The 18,020-nt window shown below is 42.4% G+C and overlaps 1 protein-coding gene across 1 annotated transcript in view; it reads right to left on the reverse strand.

Moving 5' to 3' along the window:
• The window catches only part of LOC136857141 (serine/threonine-protein phosphatase 6 regulatory ankyrin repeat subunit B), a 140,122-nt gene extending 125,756 nt beyond the window's left edge, over nt 1-14,366 (reverse strand). Inside the window, exon 1 of the mRNA XM_068224986.1 lies at nt 14,275-14,366. The gene's annotated coding sequence lies outside the window, so the exon portion shown is untranslated. The remainder of the gene's footprint in view (nt 1-14,274) is intronic.
• Nucleotides 14,367-18,020: the final 3,654 nt, after the last annotated feature.

The raw sequence follows: 18,020 nt of genomic DNA on the forward strand, positions 1-18,020 counted from the left end.
TGACTATGCTTCATTCAGAAACCACTGGCAGAACTCAACACGTGAAGGTTCGTCTGGACGCTTTAACGCATATACAGTTCGGCTCCATGACTAAATGGTTAGCGTGCTGGCCTTTGGTCACAGGGTTCGATTCCCGGCAGGGTCGGGAATTTCAACCATCATTGGTTAATTTCCCTGGCACGGGTGCTGGGTGTATGTGTTGTCTTCATCATCATTTCATCCTCATCACGACGCGCAGGTCGCCTATGGGGGTCAAATCAAAAGACCTGCACCTGGCGAGCCGAACCCGTCCTGGGATCTCCCGGCACTAATAGTCATACGCCATTTCATTTCAACGCGCATACAACAGTAAATTTGTAAGGATACAGATGCAGGTCCTTTATGATAATGTTTCGACACGACGATTGCTTAATTCTCACTTGCACAGATAAACGGCGTTGAGATTTCGTCAGACTTCGTTCCAGGCTTTCCTTCACTCAAGCAATGTTTTCTGGTGCTCGAACTCTTTTCAGATGGTTACGGCTTTCATTCGCTACTGAGCCCTTTTCACGCCATTTTGCCACTAAGGTTTGCTTTGCAGACTTTGTTGGAGGCTTTGCCAAAACACTTCCAGTCTTAAAATCTTGCGCAAACAGTTCCGCACAGTTTTCCACGAATCGTGCTTCGCATAACACTCGACAATGAACACGCGCTGTTTTATCGTCAGCACCATTTTGTGATGAATTCAACTGGTCACAAAAAATGTCTACTCCTCTCACTCACTCACACGTAATGACACAGCGACGTACTCGCGACAGGTTATGTGGGAGATGTGACCGCAACCGATTGATGCATCGATATAACAGCTTCCAACATTTCCTGTGATGGGCAGTTCTGTTCATTTACGAGGGTCAATTTCGTATTCCCTTCGTTCACAGGAGAACGCATTATGGAATGTCTGTACCTAGAAGAACATTGGCATGTGTTATTAGAAGGCAGAATTGATTTTACTTCGATCTCCCAACAATTCGTGGCTTTCTCAATTCGCAGGTGGTTGTATCCAGAAGCAAATCTGCAGACTTGTTCTTACATATAATTCTGTATCCGTTTTGTGATCTTCATGTTTCACTATGCTTCTCTTTATCATCAACACTTGTTACACTAAAACTTTCACTACTTTTATCTAACATCCGAGTGATTTTAAAATCATCCACTTTGCCTGTGCAGGTTGCCATGAATCACCATTTTTAAGAGTCCGGCTCCATGGCTAAATGGTTAGCGTGCTGGCTTTTGGTCACAGGGGTCCCGGCTTCGATTCCCGGCAGGGTCGGGAATTTTAGCCATAATTGGTTAATTTCGCTGGCACGGGGGCTGGGTGTATGTGTCGTCTTCATCATCATTTCATCCTCATCACGACGCGCAGGTCGCCTACGGGAGTCAAATCAAAGACCTGCATCTGGCGAGGCGAACTTGTCCTCGGACACTCCCGGCACTAAAAGCCATCGTACGCCATTTCATTTCACCATTTCTAAGATATTAAAACGCGACAATTCGCACGTCTATGAAGGTAGAAAGTACACTTTAATATTTTGGAGCAACAGTGACAGACAGCCACAGAGACAATGAGCACTCAAAACAAGGATTTGACAGGACAACAATAGAAAATAAATTTATTATTTAGGTCATCAATCCATAGACTGGTTTGATGCAGCTCTCCATACCACGCAATCGTGTACTAAAATGTTCATTCCTACGTAACTACTACATACTACATCTATTCTGATCTGTTTGCCATCTTCATACCTGGTCCACCTCTAACGTTCTTACCACTTACACGTCCCTCAAACACTAACTGAATAAGTCCAGGATGTCTTAAGATGTGTCCTAGCATTCTGTCTCTTCTCTTGGTCGAATTTTGACGAGTCGTTCTGCACTTTCGAAGACATTTTCAGGGAAGTACTCTTAGAAGTACACTGCTGCGATTTTAGGCTCTTGCATCTGAAAATGAATGTTCTCTCCACAAAGAAGATCTTTGGATCTGAACCAGTCAAGAAAAGGGATAACATATTTCTAAACTGCTATCCAGCGAAAACTATCCTAACTTAAGGCAATTTAGACCGAAAATGATTTCAATGTTAGGGAGCATATACATTTTTTTCCCTCCCTACGAAAGTAATTAAAATCAGTACAGAAGTCGACTTGCAGATTCTTTCTTTCTTTCTTTCTTTCTTTCTTTCTTTCTTTCTTTCTTTCTTTCTTTCTTTCTTTCTTTCTTAATCCATTTTCTCCCCAGAGTTGATTTTTCCCTCGGACTCAGCAAGGGATCCCACCTCTACCATCTCAAGGGCAGTGTCCTGGAGCGTGAGACTTTGGATCCGAGGGATACAACTGGGGAGGAGGACCAGTATCTCGTCCAGCAGTCTCACCTGCTATGCTGAACAGGGGCCTTGTGCGGGGGATGGGAAGATTGGAAGGGACAGAAAGGAAGAGGGAGGGAAGCGGCCGTGGCCTTAAGTTAGGTATCATTCAGGCATTTGCCTGAAAAACCACGGAAAACTGCTTCGAAGATGGCTGAGATGGGAATCGGATGTCCGCCACCCTCTACTCAGTTGACCTCCCGAGGCTGAGTGGAACCCGTTCCAGCCCTCGTACCACTATTCAAATTTCGTGGCAGAGCGGGGAATCGAACCTGGGCCTCCGGGGATGGCAGCTAATCACACTAACCACTACACCACAGACGCGCACACCTCTATTCTATTTGGAGAATTTTACGAAAATTGGCCTATTATTAAAGTGCGACCAGCGATCATGCCTAAGATTTCCAACATGGCCCTCGAACCCTTATAAGTTGGAAATCCTTGAGCTAGATGGGAGAATTATGATAGCAACGATGCCTCAGCCGTGAGGCAAACGAATAAGAAGAAGAAGAAGAAAAAGAAGAGGAAGAAGAGGAGGAAGAAGAAGAAGTTTCTGTAGTGCGTAGTATTACGATATGTTGTGTGTACGAAAAGGTGTGTATTGAGATAAACACATAGCGAGAGAAATTAACCGGATGCAACAAAAATCCCCAACCCTGCCGGGAATCGAACTCGGGGTCCTCAGAATCGAAGGCCTGTATGCTGAATATTCAGCCAAGGATCCGGCTTTCAAAGACATTACATAATATCTTTTATTGCCCGGCTTCATGGTTAAATGGTTAGCGTGCTGGTCTTTAGTCACAGGGGTCCCTGGTTCGATTCCCGACAGGGTCGGGAACTTTAGCCCTAATTGGTTAATTCCGCCGGGTGTCTGTGTCGTCTTCATCGTCATTTTATCGTCATCACGACGCGCAGGTCGCCTACGGGAGTCAAATGAAAAAGACCTGCCTGAAGCGAGCCGAACTTGTCTTCGGACACTCCCGGCAATTAAAGTCATACGCCATTTCATTTTCATGTTTTTGATTTTCCTACTTGTTCTTCATTTGTTTTCTGTTTTTCAAACAATACCACAACGTATACTTAAAATATATTACATTGACTTACCACATCATCTTATGCCAGCACCAATCGAGTTGGCCGTGCGATCAGGGGCGCGCGTCTGTTTGCTTGTATTCGGGAGATAGTTGGTTAGAACCTTACTGTCGGCATCCCTGAAGGTAGTTTTCCGTGGTTCCCCATTTTCACACCAGGCAAACATTGGGGCTGTACCTTAGTTAAGGCCATGGCCGTTTCACTCCTACTCCTAGCCCTTTCTATCCCATCGTCGCGAAAAGTCCTATCTCTGCCGGTGTGAAGTAAAACAACTTGTAAAAAAAAGAAAAGTCTTATACTAGCTGTTCCTTTTTTTCTCTGTGTTTCAAGCAAATTACATAGTATGTTTTCAATTTATTGCATCGACTTCCAGCGAATTTATACTTCATTTTTGCGACCAGTAATTGAATTTTATGGAGACTATTGGATTGATTTCTGATAATAAACTGGCTGCGGATACGGTTGATCGAAATTTAATATTAAACTCGCTACATTGTTTGAGAATGAAGCAATATCACGAGCCCGATGGTGACGGAGGCACGTTGCATTTTTTTATTTATACAGTATGGATCATGGCTAATAATGCCCACGTCTGCTGTTTGACAGGCACCCCGCTGTTCCTCTTCTTAAATCTCGCAACCGGCCCCATTTGTATAAAAGCACCCGTGAATCTTGTCACTAGAATGTTGTCAAATATTCACTTGAGGTTTTAGGAAGGGAACATTTCGACAGACAGGTTGATACGAGGTATACAAATATTTCTAGTAAATTCGTTTAGTAAAGACATGATACTGTATATGCTTTTTGGGCTTATGCCGTATCAAGAAAATAAGGTGAAATTCTTCACGTTTCGCAGAGAACTGTGCTCTCCGTCATCAGAAGAACATTTCGACTGTCCACGAGAAAGGCTTCTTAAACAATTGTTATATAAATACGGGCCGTGAAAGCATCAATGGCATCGTTTAGTAAATTTTATAGAGTTGTTATTACTGATATCATGAAGCCCTTAAGCTAAGTACCTGCTAAATTATGCCTAGTTAACAGTGTGGTGGTGGTGGAGGTGGTGAATATTGCTTTTTTTTTTTTTTTTTTTTTTTTTTTGCTATTTTGATTTACGCCGCACCGACACAGATAGGTCTTATGGCGACGATGGGACAGGAAGGCCTAGGAATGGGAAGGAAGCGGCCGTAGCCTTAATTAAAATACGGCCACAGCATTTGCCTGATGTGAAAATGGGAAACCACGGAAAACCATCTTCAAGGCAGCCGGCAGTGGGTTCTGCCGGATGCGAGCTCACAGCTACGCGCCCCTAACCGCACGGCCAACTCGCCCGGTGGTGAATATTATTTAAAGAGGAACTACAACTGGGAAACCATCCTCTCTTAGGGGGAGTCATGACTGAAATGTTGCGATTTTTGATCAGAAATCAAATATGTCCGCCTCTGTGGTGTAGTGATTAGCGTGATTAGCTGCAACCCCCGGATGCCTAGGTTCGATTCCCAGCTCTGCCACGAAATTTGAAAAAAATGGTACCAGGGCTGGAACGAGGTCCACTCCGCCACGGGAGATCAGCTGAATAGAGGTGGGGTTCGATTCCCACCTCAGTCATCCTCGAAGTGGTTTTCTACATCTCCTTCAGGCAAATTCCGGGATGGTACCTAATTTAAGGCCACGGTCGCGTCCTTCCCTTTTCCTTGCCTATCCCTTTCAATCTTCACATCCCTCCACAAAGCCCCCGTTCAGTATAGCAGGTGAGGTCGCCTGGTCGAGGTACTGGTCCTCCTACCCAGTTGTATCCCTCCGACCCAAATTCTCACGCTCCAGGAGACTGCCCTTGAGGTGGTAGAGGTTGGATCCCTCGCTGAGTCCGAGGGAAAGCAAGCGTACGCCCGTTTCTCATATGGTGTCAGACAATATTGGCTTCAGAGTTCTTTCGGATTACCGAATTACAATTTGCTTTACGTCGCACCGACACAGATAGGTCTTATTGCGACGATGGGGTAGGAAAGATCTAGAACTGGGAAGGATGCGGCTGTGGCCTCAATTAAGGTACAGCCCCAGCATTTGCCTGGTGTAAAAATGGGAAACCACGGAAAACCATCTTCAGGGCTGTCAACATTGGAGTGAGGTTCGAACCCACTATCTCTCGAATGCAAGCTCCCAGCTGCGCGCTCGTAACCGCACGGCCATCTCGCTCGGTGTACCATATATGGTACTCATAGCCTCAGAAATAGGCGAGTACTCTATATGGTACTCATGCCTTCAAAATTTAACTTTTGTTAAAAAGATGCTTCGGCATTTTTTATAATTTGAACAATTTAACTGCTGAAATTCCATTTAACAAATGGTTCATATTTGGTTCCTTAAATTTGGTGAAGGGAAAAATCCTTATTAAATTTTATTCAAGGAACAGTTTTCAAAAATAAATTATATTGTATTACTGTTCATCTTGCTTACTCGAAAACTAGATAAAAGAAGTACAACTTTGTTCCTGTTAGGGAAATTTCCTTCCAAGATATTTGGAAAAATAACAGTCAAAACATTTTAAATTCCACACTCGCTGTATTTTGTGTTAGTCTTTTCTGTAGCCATGAGTGCATTCTTCCTTCCTTCGACCGCACTCTTAGCTTTGTAACAACTTGAACAATTACTCCGTTTCTGCTGTTTATCCAAATTGTGTAGAGTCTTAGGAGTATGAGGAGTCCCTGGTAGCCTAGTTCATCATTCTTTGCAATAAGTTTTCTTACAATGTTTCCTCTGAATTCTGTTATTTTCATTGAATTACCAATTAATACAACAAATTGAAAAATATTCTCTTCCTGACCAAAGATATGGCATCATTACATACTTTTCCATGTTAGTCAGTTATTTACGTTTCTAAATGAAAGCAATATACATAAAAGTACAGAGCTCATAAATATCATTTCTCAATAATGAGTACCGGGTATGGTACTCAAGGACTCTTAAACGAAACATCGAACAATACTGTTGGCAGCTCTGAAGATGGTTTTCCGTGGTTCCACTTTCCGCTTCCTCCCCACTCCTAGCACCTTCCTGTCCCATCGTTGCCATAAGACTTATGAGTGCCTTTGAGACGTAAAGCAACTTAAAAAACAAACAAACAAACAAACAAACAAACAAACAAACAAACAAACAAACTAGCGAGTACCAGATATGGCACTCGAGTCAGTCAACCTGTTATCGCCGGGCTGGGTGGCTCAGACGGTTGAGGCGCTGGCTTTCTGACCCCAACTTGGCAGGTTCGATCCTCAGTCCGGCGGTATTTGAAGTTGCTCAATTAGACTACGTCAACCTCGTGTCGGCAGATTTACTGACATGTAAAAGAACTCCTGTGGGACAAAATCCGGCACCTCGGCGTCTCCGAAAACAGTCAAAAAGTAGTAAGTGGAACGTATAAACAATAACATTATTATTACAACCTGCTGTCAAGTTTATATGATCTGACACCGTGGTTAGCCGATTCGAGCCCTGTTGGTAAGAAAAATCACCATCGGAATAATAATAATAATAATAATAATAATAATAATGTTATTATTATTTACGTCCCACTAACTACTTTTAGACGGTTTTCGTAGACGCCGAGGTGCCGGAATTTTGTTCCGCAGGAGTTCTTTTACGTGCCAGTAAATCTGCCGACACGATGCCGACTACATCAGAATGTTGGCCGGCAGGGTAAGAGAGGTGGTGGTATACATTTTCAAATCACTAGGTTGTGTGCCAAAAGCCTGGCTTCAATTCCAAACCTCTCCGCAGCGTTCAGATGGAGTGTGAGCAGATGGCGCAGCTGATGGTAATTCGTCCGTCGGATGGAGACGTTAAGCTTTTGGCAACCCCCTTGGTGCTATTCGACAGGAGTAAGCTGTGTCGGCACCTATCCCTTCCTAATATCATATATCACGTCATTCATCACATTAACTTCTCTGATGAGGCTGACGTCAGGAAATCTCGCTACGAAGATTCATATCAGTTCATACCAGATCCCGTAGAGGAACGGGACAAGAGTTGAACGTACAAAGAAGTAACGTTAACCTATCACTGTCAAGGAATTAACTCTCCACAATGACGAAGAGTTGAATCGTGAATCAGTTGTCATTACATTTCTCAGGAATACCTCTTTTCTATTTAACATAGATAAACAGATTTCTCTTTCCACAGTAGTCACCGGCATGGTTATAATGTTATTTTCAGACAACCTGATAGCCCTGATGGTAGAACGCTGGCCTTCTGAACCAACTTGGCAGGTTCAATCCTGGCTCAGTCCGGTAGTATTTGAAGGTGTTCAAACACGTCAACATCGTGTCGGTAGATTAACTGGCACGTAAAATAACTCCTGGGGAACACAATTCCGGCATCTCGGCGTCTCCGAAAACCAAAATATTCAGTTAGTGGACCGTAAACAAATAACACAATAATAATAATAATAATAATAATAATAATAATAATAATAATAATAATAATAATAATAATAATAAGGTTAGGAAGAGGAAACAAAAGGATCGAAATAAATTGTCTTGCATTTGCAGATGACTTTGCAATACTTTCTGAAAATGTGACATCTGCTATAACCCAAGTAAATGTCTTGGAAAGAATCGCCAGCAGAACTGGCTTAAGAATTTCTGCAGAAAAAACAAAATTTTTAACAAATATTTGGGATGCACCAACATTTCTGTAAACAGATATTGGCCAAATAGAGAGGGTTAAAAAGTTCAAATATCTAGGGGAAATAATCCAAGAAAATGGTTTAGAAAAATTTGCAGTAGAGGAGAGGGTACATAAAATGGAGAGAGCTTATGGTATCACCAAAGATATCTACAATAAAAGATGCCTATCCAAAAATGCAAAAATAAGGCATTACAACACAGTAGTGAAGCCAGAATGCCTATATGCAAGCGAATGTCTGGCATTAAACTATAATTTAGATAAACTAGAAATACTAGAAAGGCGAATCATGAGGAAAATATTAGGCCCACAAAACACAGCAGAAGGTTGGAAATTACGAAGTAATGCTGAAATATATCAAAAAATAGAAAATATATCAGATGTAATGAGGAAAAGGAGACTTATGTTTTTTGGACATTTATATCGAATGCAAGATAGCAGATTAACCCGTAAGATTTTCAGATATTTGTGGGGTAAGAAATCAACGACAAGCTGGGTCAATGAAGTAAGAAAGGATTTAGAAAAAAACAATATAACAACAGAAGAAATAAATAATAGAGAAGGCTTTCGGAAAAAAGTATTGAAAATAGAAGGATTCCAAGGTAGGAAAGTAAAAAAGACCGGTTCAAAGTGGTCTGAAGACAGAAAGAAGAAACATAGTGAACAGTTGAAAGCGTACTGGACGAAAAGGAAAGAACAAAGAAGAAGGAATTGAAATTGGCACGTGGTCCTCTGGTGGCCCATTCAAAATAATAATAATAATAATAATAATAATAATAATAATAATAATAATAATAATAATAATAGTAATAATAATAATAATAATAATTGTTATTATTACGAGTATTAGTGTTATTTTCAACAATGGCACGTCGAAAATACAAGTGAATAAACTACGTAGCTTTCTTTTTTCAACTGACACTTTTTATCTGACACCCTAACCCTGATAAAAGTTCAAATCCTCCAGAATTCTCGCTATGTAAATATTAAAATAGCTAGATAAGTCACTCGTCGCTGTTAAGAGAATTCTTTTTGTCAAACGACAACCAGAATCCTCCAGATTTAGTGACTTATTTCTAGAGTTGGCAACACTGTCTACCTCGGCTACCTAGAACCCGCGATCGTGAGGCCTTCACCGGGTGGTCTCAACAACACGCGTAGGGGCGTACACCAAGCATGCTTAGGCAAGTACTTCTTTTACAGTGGATCATATTTTTTGATTGTCAGTTCAGTATTCTGTAATGCTCTATTAACAACGTTTAGTTTGTCAGTATAAATACTCCCTCGTGAACTAATTATCGTATTACTTACGTGCATCTTCATTGCCGGTTTCTCCTCGCACTAAGTCTCTTGGTTAGTCCCAGTAATTATCATAGGCGCTTCATAATTGCTCCTTCAGGTTTAAGAATAACAGTCAGTCCAATTTTCACACCTGTGCAATACTGTCTGGCGGTGTGAGTAATGGTCGAGTATGTTTTCAACAGTTCACTAGAGACTCTTAGGTAGGTTACTCTCACCAAAGTGCAGTCGCTGATGATCTGAGGGGCAACATGACAGATGTCTTGCAGATGTAGCTTGTCCACCGAAGTGACCACATGTCTTCCTCGGAAGATGAACATATTCTGACGTTAGTACATTTTATTAACGATAATAATGAACAACATGTCTGGTTCCTTGGGTGAGTAGTCAGCGTAGTGGCCTTCGGTTCAGAGAGAATCCGAGTTCGGTTCCCGACCATATGGTTAATTCATTCCAGTACCGATAGAAGTTTAAGATAGGCAGATGGGATGTTGCTTGGTTAAATGGTTCACTTTCAGTTGGCATGTGCCTGAAACTCGCTGCTCTACATCGGGACAAGGATACATATTATTATTATTATTATTATTATTATTATTATTATTATTATTATTATTATTATTATTATTATTATTATTATTATATGTAAACGATGGTGTTTTGGTTAAGCACTCGAATCTGAGAGCTACAAGCCTTGCACCTCTCCACAGATACCTATATAATAATAATAATAATAATAATAATAATAATAATAATAATAATAATAATAATAATAATAATAATAATAATAATAATAATAATAATAATAATAATGTATGTCCACACTTGTCCCATTTCTCTACGGGGTATGGTTTGAAGTGAGATGAATCTTCGTAGCGAGTTTTTACAACCGGATGCCCTTTCTGACGTCAACCTCATCAGTGGAGTTAATGAGATGAAATGAATGGCGTGATTTATGATAGTAGGAAGTGATAGGGTGAAACCCGCTGCCGGCACATTGTCTAGTCCTGTCGAATAGCATCAAGGGGTCTGCTCAAGGCTTTACGTCTCCATCCGACAGTTGAATCAACATCATATGCCTTCACTCCATACGAACACTGCGGACCATATAGACTTCAGGCTAGCCAGAGAACCTCCGGTTTTACATGCAATTCGAATAATGGGAACATGAAATTAAAAAAAAACAGATTGCATTTCCTGGGTATCGAAACACGGCCTCTTTGGTGATAATAATAATAATGTTATTTGTTTTACGTTCCACTAACTACTCTTTTGCGGTTTTCGGAGACGCCGAGGTGCCGGAATTTAGTCCCGCAGGAGTTCTTTTACGTGCCAGTAAATCTACCGACACGAGGCTGACGTATTTGAGCACCTTCAAATACCACCGGACTGAGCCAGGATCGAACCTGCCAAGTTGGGGTCAGAAGGCCAGCGCCTTAACCGTCTGAGCCACTCAGCCCGGCCCTCTTTGGTTAGAAACCAATGACTATGTCACTCGGTTATCAATCAATCAATCAATCAATCAATCAATCAATCAATCAATCAATCAATCAATCAATCAATCAATCAATCAATCAATCAATCAATCAATCACTCAATCAATCAATCAATCAATCAATCAATCAATCAATCAATCAATCAATCAATCAATCAATCAATCAATCAATCAATCAATCAATCAATCAATCAATCAATCAATCTTATAGTTTTACGTGACTGTTGCCATAAGATACGAGATCTACAGTTCTGGGTATAGAATTAGAACTGTAGGGCTATGACTTACCATTTCGAAAACCTAAATTGCATTCACCGTGATTTGAACACGCTCCGCCTTGATGAGAAGCTAAGGACAATACTACACTCTAAAGGTTATTTTCTGGATACAGTTTTAGGCTCGAGACAGACTGATTATTAATTCGTACATCTTAACCTTTCGTGTGGAGCGTGGCATTGTATGGAAGTGAAACATGGTCGATAACTAAGAAAGAAAGAGAATAGACGCTTTTGAAATGTGGTGTTACAGAAGAATGCTGAAGGTGCGATGGATAGATCGAATCAAATGAAGAGATACTGAATCGAATTGGCGAGAGGAGATCGATTTGGCTAAATTTGACGAGAAGAAGAGATAGAATGATAGGACACATCTTAAGACACCCAGGACTTGTTCAGTTGGTTTTTGAAGGAAGTGTAGGTGGTAAGAACGGTAGGGGTAGACCAAGGTATGAATATGACAAGCAGATTAGAGCAGATGTAGGATGCAATAGTTACGTAGAAATGAAAAGGTTAGCACAGGATAGGGTGGAATGGAGGGCTGCATCAAACCAGTGTATGGACTGATGACTCAAACAACAATACAACCTTTATCACACTTCAAAGGATTGAAAATAAAGGATAACATAAGATAATTAAATAAACTGGAGCCTCTCTGGCTCAGACGGCAGCGCGTCGGCCTCTCACCGCTGGATACCGTGGTTCAAATCCCGGTCATTCCATGTGAGATTTGTGCTGGACAGAGCGGAGGCGGGACAGGTTTTTCTCCGGGTACTCCGGTTTTTCCTGTCATCTTTTATTCCAGCAACATCTTCATTATCATTTCATAGCATCTATCAGTCATTAATAAATCACTTTGGGAGTGGCGACCCCATCGTACTAATAGCCTATATCTGCTTCATTCATTCCATCCCTTACCCGGTCAATGACTGGAAGGTTTTCATTTTCAATTATTAACGTTATTTGATTTAGGTCCCACTAACTACAGGGTTTCCGGAGACACCAAGGGGCTGGATTTTTTTTCCACGGAAACCTTTTATCGTCATCGTGGTTTAGGGGTAGAGAGTCTACCCCTTTCCCCGAAGCCCTTGGTTCGCTTCTCAGCCAAGTCAGTGATTTTACCTGTAACTGAGGACCGGTTCACCGAGCGAGTGCGTACGCAGTTTGGATCACATACCTGTTAGCTTGCATTCGGGAGATAGTGGGTTCGAGCCCCACTGTTAGCAGCCCTGAAGATGGTTTTCTGTGGTTTCCCATTTTCACACCAGGCGAATGCTGGAGCTGTACCTTAAATAATGCTGCGACCACTTGCTTCCCATTCCTATCCGAAGGTGTCGGTGCGGCGTTAAACAAATTGTAAAAAAAAAAAAAATAATAAATAAATAAATAAAGGTGCAGGTTTTAAGTGTACTCAGCCTACGTGAGAACAATTGAGAAGCTATGTGATGGTGAGGTAGTGCTCCGGTCTGGAAAAACCAAGAAAACAGCCGCGAAGTTTCGTAGCTCTGACCCCATGTCATCTCGTAACCTACGGATCTTTCGACCTGTGCAGCTGTCGTTTGGTAAGCGAAGAATAATGGAGTTCCTAGCGCATTGGAGTTTGGCTTTCTTTTGATTGTTAGTATTTGCTGGTAAAAGTCCCGATATGAGGCCCGGGGTGTTTCAGCACCTTCAAATGATACTGGAGTGAATCGGAGTCGAACCTTCTCCCCCAAAGCAACTTGGAGTCTGAAAGCGAACATTTACCGTCTGAGCCACTTAGCCCAGCTATTAGGAACGACTATTTAGGAGAAGCCAGCCATTTACCGGCAAGTTTCAAGTTCGATTCCCGACCAAATCAAGTATTTTTCTGTATCTGAGGGCTGGTTTCAGGTTCACTCAGTCTATGTGAGAACAAGTGAGCAGCTACCTGGTGGTGAAATAGTCGCCCTAGCATAGAAATCTAAGAATGATGGCTGAGAGGATTCGTAGCGCTGACCACGCGTTATCTCGCAATCTATAAGCCTTCGAGCTGAGCAGTAGTCGCTTGATGGGGCAGGGTCCACCAGGCTGCAGGGCAAAAGAACCAAATCCCATGGAGCAACCGCTCCAAAGGGCCATGGCCCACCAGTCGACAGCTGCTCAGTCCGAAGACCTGCAGATTAGGTGCCATTTGGTCAGCACGATGAATCCTTTCGGCCGTTTTCTTGGCTTCCTAGACTGGACAAAGCAAAGTCATCTCCGTACAGGCCATGAAGGCCCTTGGAGCGGTGGAAGGTAAAGGGTCCCACTCTACGTAGGCTAACCTCGGCACTTAATGAGAGTAGATTTGTTAGTTCTACGCTCGGCCGCCCGTGCCCCCAGGAATTAACCTGGTACTCATTTTTGGTGTAGGCTGAGTGAACCTCAGTGTCATGTGCACCTCCGGAAGTGGAAACCTCGTTTCCTAAATTTGTCACTTTCCTGATTGGGAATCAAACCCACATCCTTCCCGGGTGAACGGAGCACGCCTTTACCGCCTCGGCCAGGCAGCCCCTAGCGCATTTTTGTAGTTCTTTTACGTGCCGGTAACCCTACCGACACGAAGCTGAGGTATTTGTGCACTTTTAGGACAGAGCTGGGGTAGAACTCACCAATTTCGGGTCAGAAGGTTAGTCTTTGCCGTCTGAGCCACTCAGCCTAGTTATTAGGGAAGACTAGAGAATCACAAGCAATGGGACACGCACAATTGATTTGTCCCCGACGTTATCAGATGTAGAAAATAAACTGAATAAGATAAAAGGAGAATCATGCCAACACAATACGCTGTGAAATAAAATCGCACAGCTTCTTAACCTTCCTTTAACCACAACAGAGATTAGATAAGCTTATCTGAAATGTCAGACTGCCATATCACTTCATCGTGAAGTAAGAAAGATTCAGTAAGTTATTTCTGGTGAAAATGGCGTATGTCATGATAATCTTACTCAATTTTCTAATAAGACCAAAATCAATAGTAGTTTAGCTTGTACAGTAGATTATTATTTTCCAAAGAAATAGTACGTGAAAATAGAACTCTTACCTGTTTTTCAGAAAGCACTACGTAGCATTAGATGTCTAAGAAGGAGCGGCAGCAAAGCTGATGGACAACTCCGAGTGTACTGATCAGCGAATACATGTGCTGTTATCTCTTCATTGATAACTCACCCTTATCACATGACTAGGGGAACAGAATTCGATTGTTCTGATGTCCACAAGTTCATGGCTGGGGCCATTCAGGCTAATTAACATTCAAAAATTTGATAACAGCTCTTCTATCATACTTGACAAGGAGCGAGAATAAACGAAGAGAACACTTTTTCCGGCAATGGTTAACACTTGTGCATGCAGTGTGGTTATCATGTAAAGGTCCCCAAACACGACCAAGCAATTTGCGCAACAAAGGGTTTTGCACAGACATTTTGATGGTATATGGCTCGGATTGACTAGTTGCACAACTGTTTGAAACAAATCGAGAGAGACCGAAATAATTTGCGCAACACACTCTATGTCTATGGCATTGTTTGACGACAGTTGGCCGCGTGAAGACCTTTCCTGTATCTACCTGAGTCCGGTTTAGTATGGCGTCAACAAAAACAATAATGGCGAGAGTTCATCACTGTTTACCGCGAGTTGCCTGAACTTTGGAAAGTGAAGAGTAAGGTGTATACAAATAGGAATATGAAGGATGTGGCGTATGAGAAACTGGTGGAGAAGATGAAGGAGATTAATCCCAAAGCAGATAGGGCCTAGTGCATACCAAAATTAGTACCCTTCATATTTCGTAACGAAGAGAACTTAAGAAACTCAATAGAAACAAGCAATAACTATCGCGGCGCAAGCAGCTTCTGTGTCGGACATCCTCTCCCGATAATTTCAAAAATGAACTGAGATTTGCACATACAATGGCAATGTGTATGTACCAACGTTCGCGCAAACAGGACGTTGCACAAACCCTTTGTTGCGCAAATTGTTTGATCCTGTATGGGGGTCTTAAGAGGCAACTATGTTCTTGTGAATATGGAGGCGTGAGCCAGTAGCGGCGATTGAAAATTAGTAGTACAGGCGGCGGGGGGGGGGGGGGCAAAGAAGGTACAGGCAACAAAACGTACCGGGTTTGTGGTATATAGGGGGTATCATCAAAACCGAAAGAAAAAAGAGCTACAACATTTTTTTAATGCTCTCTGAGCGAATTTCGACAGAGAGGTGAAGGTTGACAGTTTGCCAACTTAAGTGCGGTAATGCCAGGTTTTTTTGGAGATTTTGATTCAGTACTATATAGTAACACTTTCATCAAAGGAACAATATTACGGATGTATTACGATGAAATAGAAGTACGGCGTGATTATACAATTAAAAATCATTTAGTATTTGACTACACACCAAGAAACTAACACCGGGTGAGTTGGCCGTGCGGTTAGGGTCGCGCAGCTTGAGCTTGCATCTGGGAGATAGTGGGTTCGAACCGCACTGTCGGCAGCCCTGAAGATGGTTTTCAGTCGTTTCCCCATTTTCACACCAGGCTCTACCTTAATTAAGGCGACGGCCGCTTCCATCCCACTCCTAGGCCTTTCCTATCCCATCGTCGCCATAAGACCTATCTGTGTCGGTGCGACGTAAAGCAGATTCTAAAAGAGAAACCTAACAGACACTAAAGAGGCTGACAGAGAGACGAATGTGCGTGGCAAGCGGGTAGATCATACCTCAGTATCCATGACTTTGGCAAAAAAAAGTATCCCTGCTACCCTTCCTCACAGCACATGCAAAGTGTCCACTACTTGCTGTGGCGCTATACAAATCGGTTAGCCACGACGAACGACATTTCTTGCTTATTTCCGCTAATAATTTTGTTAATAATTAAAGAAAATCAAGGAAATAATTAGCCTATGAGACAACGGATCTTGCACAAATTCCTTGTTAGAATAATTTCTGTAATTCGCAGTTTCACCGGTTGAAATGAAAAATGTAATGTTTCTTCCACGAAGTTAGTGTGGGGAGGGGGGGGGACGACGATGACGACGACGACGACGACGACGACGACGACGACGACGACGACGAGGTTGCTCCCCTCAATCCCGGCTACTGGTGCAAGCTGAAATTCCCGTTATCCACGAGTTTTTTCACTAATAATATGTTCTTTTTCTTTTGCATGTTGTTGTTTGAGTCATCAGTCCATAGACTGGTTTGATGCAGCTCTCCATGCCACCCTATCCTGTGCTAAACTTTTCATTTCTACGTAACTATTGCATCCTACATCCTCTAATCTGCTTGTCATATTCATACCTTGGTCTACCCCTACCGTTCTTACCACCTACACTTCCTTCAAAAACCAACTGAACAAGTCCTGGGTGTCTTAAGATGTGTCCTATCATTCTATCTCTTCTTCTCGTCAAATTTAGCCAAATTGATCTCCTCTCACCAATTCGATTCAGTATCTCTTCATTCGTAATTCGATCTATCTATCTCACCTTCAGCATTCTTCTGTAACACCACATTTCAAAAGCTCCTATTCTCTTTCTTTCTGAGCTAGTTATCGTCCATGTTTCACTTCCATACAATGCCACGCTCCACACGAAAGTCTTCAAAAACATCTTTCTAATTCCGATATCAATGTTTGAAGTGAGCACATTTCTTAAGAAAGCTCTTCCTTGCTTGTGCTAGTCTGTATTTTTCTTTTGCATATAAGGAAAAATAAAATAACGACGGCGAAGTCCAATACCTCGTATATCACAATTCTCTTCCTATCCATTATATTTCTAATGACTGGTCCCGCCTCAGAGCTATATATGGATATGCAGTCCAGCAGAACAACGTTTCTTTGTGATCATTATCCTATGCGTAGGAGTGTAAAGGAAAATAAACCTTAGCCGGGTCGAGTGGCTCAGACGGTTGAGGCGCTGTCCTTCTGACCCCATATTGGCAGGTTCGATCCTGGCTCAGTCCGGTGATATTTGAAGGTGTTCAACTACGTCAGCCTCGTGTCGGTAGATTTACTGGCACGTAAAAGAATCCCTGCGTGACTAAATTCTGGCACCTCGGCGTCTCCGAAAACTGGAAAAGTAGTTAGTGGGACGTAAAGCAAATGACATTATTATTAAGAATAACCTTAAATACATCATAGTGTGGGAGTAGGTAAGTGCGTCACGCAAACATGCATTCCGACAGTATAATACGGCATGATTCGTTTTCCTTTACAGCCGGGCTGAGTGGCTCAGGCGGTTGAGGCGCTGGCCTTCTGACCCCAACTTGGCAGGTTCGATCCTGGATCAGTCCGGTGGTATTTGAAGGTGCTCAAATAGGTCAGACTCGTGTCGGTAGATTTACTGGTACGTAAAATAACTTCCGCGGGACTGAATTCCGACACCTCGGCGTATGCGAAAACTGTAAAATAGGTAGTGAGTGGGACGTAAAAAATAACATTATTATTATTATTTTCCTTTACACTCATGCATAGGAATTTGAGCTCAAAGAAAATTGTTCTGATGGTCTGCATACCCGGTCCGACTGCTTGGCTGAATAGTCAGTGTTGAGGCCTTCGGTTCACAGGGCCCCGGGTTCGATTCCCGGCCGCCTCGGGGATTTTAATCGCATCTGATTAACTCTTCTGAGTTGGAGAGTGGGTGTTTGTGTTTGTCTCAATACTCTCCTCTTCATACGCAGACAACACACTACACTACATACCACCACAGAACCACGCAATAGTGATTACATCCTTCCACGTAGGCTTGGTGTCACGAAGGGCATCCGGCCGTAAAACATCGCCAGTTCCGTAAGTTCGATGCAGTTTGC

The sequence above is a fragment of the Anabrus simplex genome, chromosome 1 (assembly GCF_040414725.1).
Source record: "Anabrus simplex isolate iqAnaSimp1 chromosome 1, ASM4041472v1, whole genome shotgun sequence".
Taxonomy (NCBI): domain Eukaryota; kingdom Metazoa; phylum Arthropoda; class Insecta; order Orthoptera; family Tettigoniidae; genus Anabrus; species Anabrus simplex.